General features: G+C 41.9%; 1 long non-coding RNA gene across 1 annotated transcript in view; it reads right to left on the reverse strand.

The window, feature by feature from the left end:
• Positions 1-3,916: 3,916 nt before the first annotated feature.
• The window catches only part of LOC125888442 (uncharacterized), a 91,937-nt gene continuing 85,844 nt past the window's right edge, over positions 3,917-10,009 (reverse strand). The window contains exons 3-4 of the long non-coding RNA XR_007449334.1: positions 6,193-6,296; positions 3,917-4,006 (exon numbers count right to left, since the gene is read on the reverse strand). This is a non-coding gene — a long non-coding RNA (uncharacterized LOC125888442). The remainder of the gene's footprint in view (positions 4,007-6,192; positions 6,297-10,009) is intronic.

The following is a 10,009-nucleotide window of genomic DNA, read 5'->3' on the forward strand; positions in this document are numbered from 1 at the left end:
TTGGGTTCGAGCACGCACAGGCATACCAAAACACCCTGCATATGTTGAGTCAGGCTACCAATAAAGCCATAGGTTAATGCATAAGAGTCAGAGTGAAGTGGAGAGCTGATAAGCTTATCTCAAATTTAAAAAGGATGAGCCCTCCCCTGAGCATGAAAAATCACACCATCCTTTCTGTTTAAAGGAAATTTTCCACCTCTGCACGCATTAATGCTGAATTTATTACAAGTGCTTTTGACAAGATTACAAAAGAGAAGCGAGCCAGCCACGTGGAGAGCAAAAGTTTTCATCTAGTGTCTGCTCTCGTAGGTTCATCCACCCACTTACCCTACAAATTCTGCCATTTCTCTTTCCATCCTCATCAATCCACATCTTCATTGAGAAGTAACAGTAGACTGGCGAATAAAGTTAGCAGAAATGCTCTTGGCAAACTGACAGATTTCCTCCTTCTTCACCTCTCTTTCTGTCCCATTTGATGCCCAGCAAAGCAGCAATATGCAGTCCACTGTTCTGTGTTTGATTGTTGACAGAGTTGAAAGTGTTCCCGTTTACATCTACACAAGGAGGTGACCCTTATCCACAGAGTTCACCATGCTACATGTTTCTCCAGTAGCCCAGAACAGATAAACCCAACACTGGCTCTAGATAGGGTCATTTAAATTTTCATGTCAGCCACCTTAGTAAGAAGCACTTCTGCAATGAGCCAGAGTCTGAAAACCACTGATTTTTTAACATAAAACTGCTTTATTCAGTGTTTTATTTATCTTGAGTTATCAAAGGATAAAGATGAGCACACATTAGCAGGTGCTGGGGTAGCAGCCCATCTCCGAAGTGCCAAACAGTGTCACAGACACACTGATTTGTAACTGCTTTATTCAATGTTTTTCCCGGTTTTAATCACCAGTTTTGTTTGTTTTGGAGAGGAAGTGACCTCTGCAGGTAATTCAGCTCCCAGTAAAAACCTCCTGAACAATGAACTCTGAAGAAATTCTAACTGCGAGAAGTTTCAGTTGGTTGCAATTTGCAATCTCCACCACTAGATGCCACTAAAATCCCCACAAAAAATCTACAATTGTAAAAGTCTCTCCCACAGGTGACGAGAGTGAAAAAATTGCAGCAGTTTCTACTCTCCTAACCTGTCGGAAGCAACACTGACATGAGGCTTTTCTCATTTCACAGTTTCTGCATCCTCAATTCCTTTCCTTGCCTTCTCTCCTCCAAACTTAGTGCCTCCTCAGAAGAGGTGGCAAACAAGAGATACAAGGAGAGAGGAGTCAAGGCAACATTTGATAAAATGAGACATCCACACTTCTGAGTCATAATTTTAAAGCAGTGCCAATCAAGTATGATGCGTGGCACAGCTGCATCAACAGCTGTGTGTCAAGCCTCTTTTATTTTGACACAAGGGCCAAAAAGGCCTCTGCGAAGGGTGCACCTGTACATTCTCGCTCATAGCTCCTCCTGCAAGCCTCTTTTCTAAAAATACATTTTAGAAATGGAGACATCCTTCAAGATGGTGCACTGAGATCGATTTATGGATTTCAGGCTGGAGGACAGAGTAGTCAGGAGTCAAGGGGGCACAAAATAGATTGATGACAGAAGACTTTATCCACATGTGCACATCTAAACCTCTGCTGTGATGAGTTTCCTGTCCCATAGGTGGCACCTATCAGCATGTACTCATAGAGGTAGTACTTGTCTGACAACAACTAAACAGCTCCCCTTGTGGAGAATCTGTAATCTGTAGGAGTGAGTTTGTTAGTGGGTCACGAGTCAGTTCCATGTGATACTCTGCATAAAAAGTCAGATACAATTCTCTTATTGTATTTAGGTGACTAAACATTAACTGATAAAAAATAGAAATACTTCAGTAAACTGGTATTATCTCAAAAAATACAGTTAAAATCCTACACACTGCTCCTTTAAGTATGGAACTAAGAAAGTACTGATTTTGTTGCAACATAAAACCAAATGACAGCACCAGTATCAAATCATAATAAAACCAACTTAAACAGGCTCAAGCACTTTTGGAAATACCAGGCTTTGTACCATTTTTCCTGTAAAAACCTTTGAGGAACATCCCATACACTCTCCTGTTTATGTAGGTGCTGCCTGACAATACTTTTGTATTAGGTCAGCTCTGTTTTTCTCTTTCTTTTGTGATATCCTTCCTTCCCTCTCTTGTTCCCCTTTTTCTCCCCCTTAGCCTGGTCCTGACTCCCTGGTTCCTGGGGCCTGGCCAAGGCGTGTGTCCCTGGAGGAGCCAGAGAGGAGATGGAGAGAGGGGGCAGCAAGGGGGTGAAGAGACCGACTCCAAAACCACAGCTGCAGCAGCCTCTCCTTCCTCACTCCTCCTCTAATGCCTTCCCTCCTTGCCTGGCACCCTCCCCAGCTCTGCCATTAATCAGAGCGGATGGGTATTTTGCTGCATGTGTTTTCGTGTGTGACAGAGAGAGATGCTGACTGTGTGAGCGGCTAACTGAGTGTTTATGCGCATCTCCGTGTGTGCTGATAGAGAGCTGGATGGGTCGGCAGTGATGGTATGGAGACCAGGATCTCACACAAAGCTGCAGAGTTCACCCAGAGAACAAAAGCAGGAGGGAGGGAGGTTGACAGACATAAAGCCTGGTGAGCAGATTGGGACTGCCAGTGACTAAGAGGAAGAGGTAGACAGATGATCTGCAGAAGTTTTTCAGCATCTCAGGATGAGACCAAGACATCTAAAGATGGCCAAAACCTTATTTTTAACTTACTGAAATTCTGACATTTCTGGAGGAAAATGCTGCAACAGCACCTGCACACAAATGTAAATACAGGGAAAGTTCATGACCTGACGTGTTAACAAATTACATCAAGGTTTCCTTCAAGGTGTACGCTGCCTCTCTACTCACCCCCCTTTAGCCCCTGATTATCCAGGTGGGAGTGAAATCTAAAAAAAAAGTAGATAAAAATTTCCAACCTGCTCTGCTCTCACCCCCCAACGGGCCTCCCAGAGTGCTTTTCTGCTGACATCACTGCACAGAGACCTGGCAAGCCAATCTCTCCCCTGCTCTACCATTCCCCTCTCCCTGCTTCCTGCCCTGATGATGTCACACACCATATGGTTTTCAGCAGTATCAAGCCGGAAAAGAGATTTAGTCAGTGGAGAGGAGAAGGAGAGAAAAGGAGGAGGGCTGGAACGGGGCGCAGGTCGGACACAGAAAACAAAAGGTTCGCTCTTCCCCTCGTGTGTGCTGTGAGGGGAAGGTGGAGAGGGAGAGGAGGGGGGGGAGGGAGGTGAGGGGGCGAGATGGGGAATGGCTGCACTGTGTGAGGCTAATGAGGAGAGACCAGGGAGCAGAGACCATGCATCGGACAGCCATGTGCTGCACAGACGCCCGTTGGACTGGCCTACGCAGTGATACACACATTGAAACAGAGTCATACCCACACTGTAGGCAGGACGTAGCTAACAAGGCCATGCTGGTAAATAAGGCTGATGTGTGCGCTGCTTGACCCTCTGTGATTGAATTTCAATAAAATGTTTCATAAGGTAAAGAGTTATTTTGTTGTTTCATGTTAGTGATGTTTCATGTTCATATTAGTACAGGTATTTAAGCTGTGATAAGCCGCCAAAAAACTTATAATCAACATTTTTATATCAGCACTGTACCATAATAACTACTTGTAAGTGAAAGGGCTTGCTGGTAGTAATAAACTGACAGAGAATTATAACCCAACTCTGCAGTTCCTCAGTTTTACGAAGCATTTTAGTACCTTTCAGCTCATTTTTTTTTGCTTTTCTGGCTGCAACTTTACTGTTTTGATTCAGTCTTACTGCTCTCACCAGCATCACTTTTGGACACAACAAGAAGAAATAAAAACAACACCACCTACTCAGCACCTACTCACCTACTTAACAGTAGAGAGACAAAGTTGACGACTAGCTTCTGGACATAGTGGAGCATTGAGCTGCTAAAGAGACAGATATTTGCCTCAGGAGGTGATGGTGGAGACCAAACCATAGCTAAAAGAAGAGTGAATATTGGACTCACAATCAACAGGGGGTCAGAAACACAACTTGCAATCTAAATCAACTAAAAAACATGATGATATGTGTGTAAGATAATATGTCTATTAGTCAAGTTCATTCTTGACCTTGGAAACAACTGTTGATTCAACGAGGTTCATTTAGTAGCTGTTGTAGGCTTTAGGTTGTATCACACAGTCTTCCTTCATTCTTAATTTCCTTGTTTTCCCTAAAGTGCTCAGAAAAATAGACCACTGGGTAAACTCCATCAGCTGAAGAAGGTTCTGTGATACAATCAAAGGCTCCAAAACAGCCACTAATTGGACCATGACAGATTGTTTGTCAGCTTCTTACACTCTTTATTTATATGTATTGTAGCCCAAAGAGTGAGTCCTTATGCCTCTGTTCTGACAGGTCAAACTATTTATGTCACTTCTGTCTTAGATATGACACTATTTGCAGAGGCGAGGACTTAAGCCACAAGGCTTGGACTCAAGTCAGATATGAGTCACAAATCTGATGACTCTAAGGCCCGAACATACTCGGGCGGAACGTATGCGGAGCGGACTCCGCAGAGGTCCGCCTAGACCAAAAGTGGACGTCCGCAAGCCCGGCGCGCGCAAAGCTCAGATTTTTACGACTGCGCGGACTCCGCTCCGAGTACCAGTGACTGCTCGGCATTTATTTTCACATCGACGCGCAAGAATTGTGGGTAATGTAGTGTGTTTCACGGACATTTTTACAGGAAACTACAACGTGGAAGTGCGCTCGACTATGGAAGCCCGAATGACTACGGACATTCCTCGCGGAGTCCGCTCTGCTTGTAGAACGCGCGAGTATGTTCGGGCCTTTAGACTTGACGTGGCAAAATCAAAAAAAGACTTGCAACTTGACTTAAGGCCCGAACATACTCGGGCGTACTATAAGCGGAAAATCCAAGGAGTCCGCTTCAGCGTACGTTCCGCCGGAGTATGTTCGGGCCTTTAGACTTTAACACCAATGACTCATGTCTGCACTTGACTTTAAAATACTTGATAGCTTCCCCCCAAGCCCAAAGATTACATGGTATATTTAAAAAGTGTACAATAAATCAATTTATTTTCCTTCATTTTCTGAATCAACTAACGTTAATGTGAATCTTTTTATTTTCTCTAGACAAAGAAAATGCAACAACATACAATAGGACTTTAAAGGAAGAATAACTTTAGAAAGAATGTCTTACAAATCTGTGAAGAAACAGTGATAGACATTTTTTATGAGATGATTTAAATACAACAAAGATGGGACAAAATATATATAAATCATTCAGTTGCAAAGGGCCACTGGTTAGTGCTATATGCTATGAAAATGCAATGTCGGCACTATTTTTTTTAACCAGTATGTTCATTTGCACTTCTTATAACAAGATTGCTTTAACTAATAATGCAAATACATTTAATATATTATTATTCTGTTGTTAAAATTGTATTACATTTGGTGAAGGGGGCTTTATGACTTGCTTATGACTCATAACTTTAGCACTTGGGACTTGGGACAAAGACCTAAGACTTACTTGCAAGACAGTGACTTGATGTGACCTCTACTATTTTGCATTCAATATCATCAAAATTAAACATGTTGCACAACTTCAGACTACAATGCTGTACTCCTCAGTTGTTTTCAGCTATCTTACATTCATATCAGCAGACTCTACCCGTAGTTCCAAATGTTGCTTTAAAGGAATAGTTCAATATTTTAAAAAAATATGCTTACACATTTTTTTGCTGAGCTAGATAGAAGATTGATACCACTCAGAGAGGTAGTGATGTTCTCATCTAACTGTTGGCCTGCATACACTGGAACTGTAAACAACCTCATATACCACCCTGATGAGAGTAAGATATATACCCAAACTATTTGGGGAATAAAACATGGTATGAGATGAGCATTCTCAAAACCATAAACTATTTTGCATTCATACATGTTTTTCTCTATAAAAAAGAAAAGAAAATTCTGATCTGGCTCTAATCATGGCATGATAATTGTCCGTCACCAGCAGATGGGCGAACTAGAATAGCGAGCGAACGCACACAACAGCTCTGCTCATTCAAATGACATGCCTTGCACGCCTGTGCTCTAAAGCTGTCGCAAAACTGCTCATTACAATGAATTAAGAGAGGTCTGTGTGTAAATGTTGAGCCTACCGTTCAATTTTTGGTGGTGAAGGGAATCCGAAGCTGGAGGGGGGTGTGTCTGGTATGGTGGGGCGGTCACAGAGAGCATCTGGAGATATGTGTGGCGATGTCCACTGGAAGGAAAGAAAGAAAGGAGAGAGATGATTGATGAGAGTGAAAGGAAGAGGAGAGAGCAGGAGGCCTTGTGTGAGCGGTTGAAAAAAGTGTGGAGCATTACACTGATGGTCTGTTTCGAGGTGTTAGGATTACTTTTGAACTGTCCTGTCTATTGTCCAGCCTCACTCTATCTCTGTGCTGGTAGACAGAGATGGAGCAATATTAAAGCGATTGCAATATACGTCACTCAAAACTTAAATTGGAATGAGGTGGTGTGGGCCTTAGAGACACGGTGACCCTGCAGCGTATCTGCTCACAGATGTCTGAAAAAGTCAGTCACAAGCACTCAGTGTATTCACCTCCTCATCGTGTTTCCATATCCAGCCCACAAAATCCCCGCAAGATATATATCACATGTAAAACCTGCAATGCTCACACTTGGAGAAATGGTGGGAAAGGTGTGTGATTTAGAGGGTGACAGCAGACTGTTAAGGGATTTAAGCTGTCCAGCCTGCCTTATCTGCAGCTCTGGTTCCTTCACTGAGTATTGGTCTTTGGGGAAGCAGACATGCACGGTCTTTGGGATGGGCTCCCTGGGCTGTGCTTGGCGCTCGGCTCTCACAGCTTTAATTGAATCATTGCTTACAACCAGCAATTTGGAGGCCTTTTCAGTTCATTAAGAGTTCAGCGTTTCAGGTTTGCTGCGCTGCAGATTACGGTATGTTAAATTGTGTTTTGACAGGCTGAAGTTGAATGTCCAGCGCAGGCCTCTGGAGACTGATTGATTAGTGAGATAAAGTTTGTCTGGGAAGACAACAGCTGTACCCAGAGAAACACAAAGGAACTGAAGTCTCTCCTTCTCTCAAATATAGTAATATATACAATTTAAAATACGATTTACATGCCACTTTGTTTGCCTTTAAGGGGACAGTACACCCCCAAAAATCAAAAATAAGTTTTTACGCTATCCTAGTCTAGATTGTTTTGGTATGAGTTGCGGAATCTTGGCGATACTGGCCGTAGAGATGTCTGCCCTCTCTTGAGCATAATGGAACTAGATGGCATTTGGCTTGTGGTGCTCAAAGTGCCAAAAAATACATTTGAAAAACTCAACAGCAATGTCTGATTCTAGAAATCATGACCTGGTTACTCAAGATAATCAGCAGATCTTATGAGCAGTGTCATATAGGAACTATTTTCTTTGTACCAAACTACATCTGCCAACTGTATTACTGTGCGGAAGGAAGTGTGCATCTCACCTTGTACTGTCATGAGAACGAGCCTCTTGTCCATGAGTAGATGCACGCTTCCTTCTGCATGGTGATTCAGTTGACAAGTGTAGTTTGGTAGAGAGAAAATAGTTCTTTCATGAAACTGCTCACAACAAGGTCTGTGGATTATCTTGAGTCACAGGATCACGATTTCTAGAGAGACATTGCTGTTGAGTTTTTTAAAGTAGTTTTTGGCACCTTAACAACCACAAGCCGAGTGCCATTTTGTTCTCTTATACTGGAGAGAGAGCAGACATCTCTACGGCCGATATCTCCAACACTCGGCAACTCACACCAAAACAACCTAGACTGATAAATAGCACTACAGGTATGAGGAAAAATATGGATTTTGGGAACACTTTGTGAACAGCTCTGTCCTTCTGTTACTTCTATACAATGCCTATCTATCCTTGCCATGTGCTAGTTTATCAATATGTCTGCTCCTTAAGAGCAAAACGAGCTCCCATTCTTTGCTGTAAACCCTCCTTTTGTGTTGTTACCAAGGTCCAAGCAACATGTGGCAAGCTTGTTATTTATTGGTTATGATGCTCTTGTAAACTATTCACAATCTGTGCTGTGACCCTCGACCTCCATGTAGTCAGAGAGCTGCGTGACGCAGTTTGACTTTAGTAAAACCTGATTCAAGGCATGTTGTTGCACTTAACGCTTTGCCTGTTATTTACTGATTACAAGGCTATTGTAGACACGTTGTTACTGCCAATAACACTTAAAAAACACCCACAGGTTTCACTGATTAGTTGGATTGTTGTTCTGTAATGAGCTTTTTGAGCTTTTTGTGACAGAAATGTCTGCATCATATATCTTGAATGAAATTATTCAGATAAAATATTTCTTCATTTTCAAATAGTTGTAGTTATCCCGAAACAGGAAATGTGCAATATATCAATATTTAGAGCCAATAATCAGATAAATACAAGTAGCACAGAAGTGCAGTTTACACAGGGCTGTTCAACAACACCACCACCCATAATGACTGTTTTTATTGTTATTGTTTGTAACGGCGCATAACTCAAGAACCGAGAAACCAAGCTACGTAAATGACAAAGTCTACCTGGCATGCAGCATGTGACGTCACTACGTGTTTCCTTCAGTGGAAATAAACTATTTTGGACCATGAATCGAAACCTGCTGTCACATCCTTGATAGAACATCTCTATTCTCCTGCACAGCTCTGCCTACCTCTGTCTGGGAGGTTATCAACAGTTCATCAAGGGAACATGGAAGTGAGAGACAATACCTTCCTCCACTCCAACAGGCTCACAGGGTGGCTCAGATCACATCAATGAAACACCAGCACCTTGAACATTGGATAATTTCAAGAGGAAGAGACCCTGCGTGCTTTATGAGATTGTCAGCTGCTGTTGTGATCAAAATAAACATGAATAGGGCTCAGGCTGGTTGGTGTTTCGCTGGGTCACATGGCCCGTCTATTGACAACCTTAGTAAAATAAGTAGTTTCATGTTTTTTTCAAACACCTCAGGTTGACTGCTGAAAGGCTTGAAGGGATAACAACAGTCAGACCTGTCTCACATAATCAGTCTAAATAAAGTAGGTTAAACACCTGTCAGTAGGACTAGTCAATATATTGATATTATATCAATATCATGATATGAGACTAGATGTCGCCATAATATTGTGTGTTGTCTTTTCCTGGTTTTAGAAGCTGCATTACAGTAAATTGATGTCATTTCCTGAACATACCAGACTGTTCTAACTGCTCTATTATTTGCCTCTACCCACGTCCCACGTAGTCATTATATCCACATTAGTGATGATCATTTATCAAAATTCTCACTGCGTAAATGTTTCCTGGAAGCACCAAAAAGTCAGCCCTACAATATTGTCACAATAACAATATGAGGTATATTGTTTAAAATATCATGATATTTGATTTTCTCCATATCAGCCAGCTCTGTGTGTTCTCCATCACTTTTATCATATAAATTGAAATAATCCAATAATAATTGTTTGGGGGATGGTTAGAGAGCAACTTATTTTTGAGCCAGATCCTCCAACACTGCAAGACCTTCTCACTGTAGCCTAATGACTGTACTTGAGGTACATGTAATTTAACATTTTATGCTACTTCATACAACCACTCCACTACAGGCCAGAGTATTGGTGTAGATTTTGGAGAGGATGCAGAAGACACGCCCCCCTTTATACTAAGAACATTTGCATTTGTCTCCCATAACAACAACATTAAAGTACAGTAGAAGAGGCCTTTTATTTTAACTAAATTGAGGACGTTTACACCATAAAATTAAAGCAGAAAAGGTACAAACTGTTGCATAAAAATTCACCAAAAATGTAGGAAGTGTTTGATGCTTGCGAAGGACCCCCAATCCCCCATTTCATATCTGTCACCCCTAGTGTTGAAACTATGTCCTTGTGTCAAAGGCAGGGGCAATTTCAACCAAAAATAATAATAAAAACA

Source organism: Epinephelus fuscoguttatus, linkage group LG5 (assembly GCF_011397635.1).
Source record: "Epinephelus fuscoguttatus linkage group LG5, E.fuscoguttatus.final_Chr_v1".
In the NCBI taxonomy this organism is placed as follows: Eukaryota; Metazoa; Chordata; class Actinopteri; order Perciformes; family Serranidae; genus Epinephelus; species Epinephelus fuscoguttatus.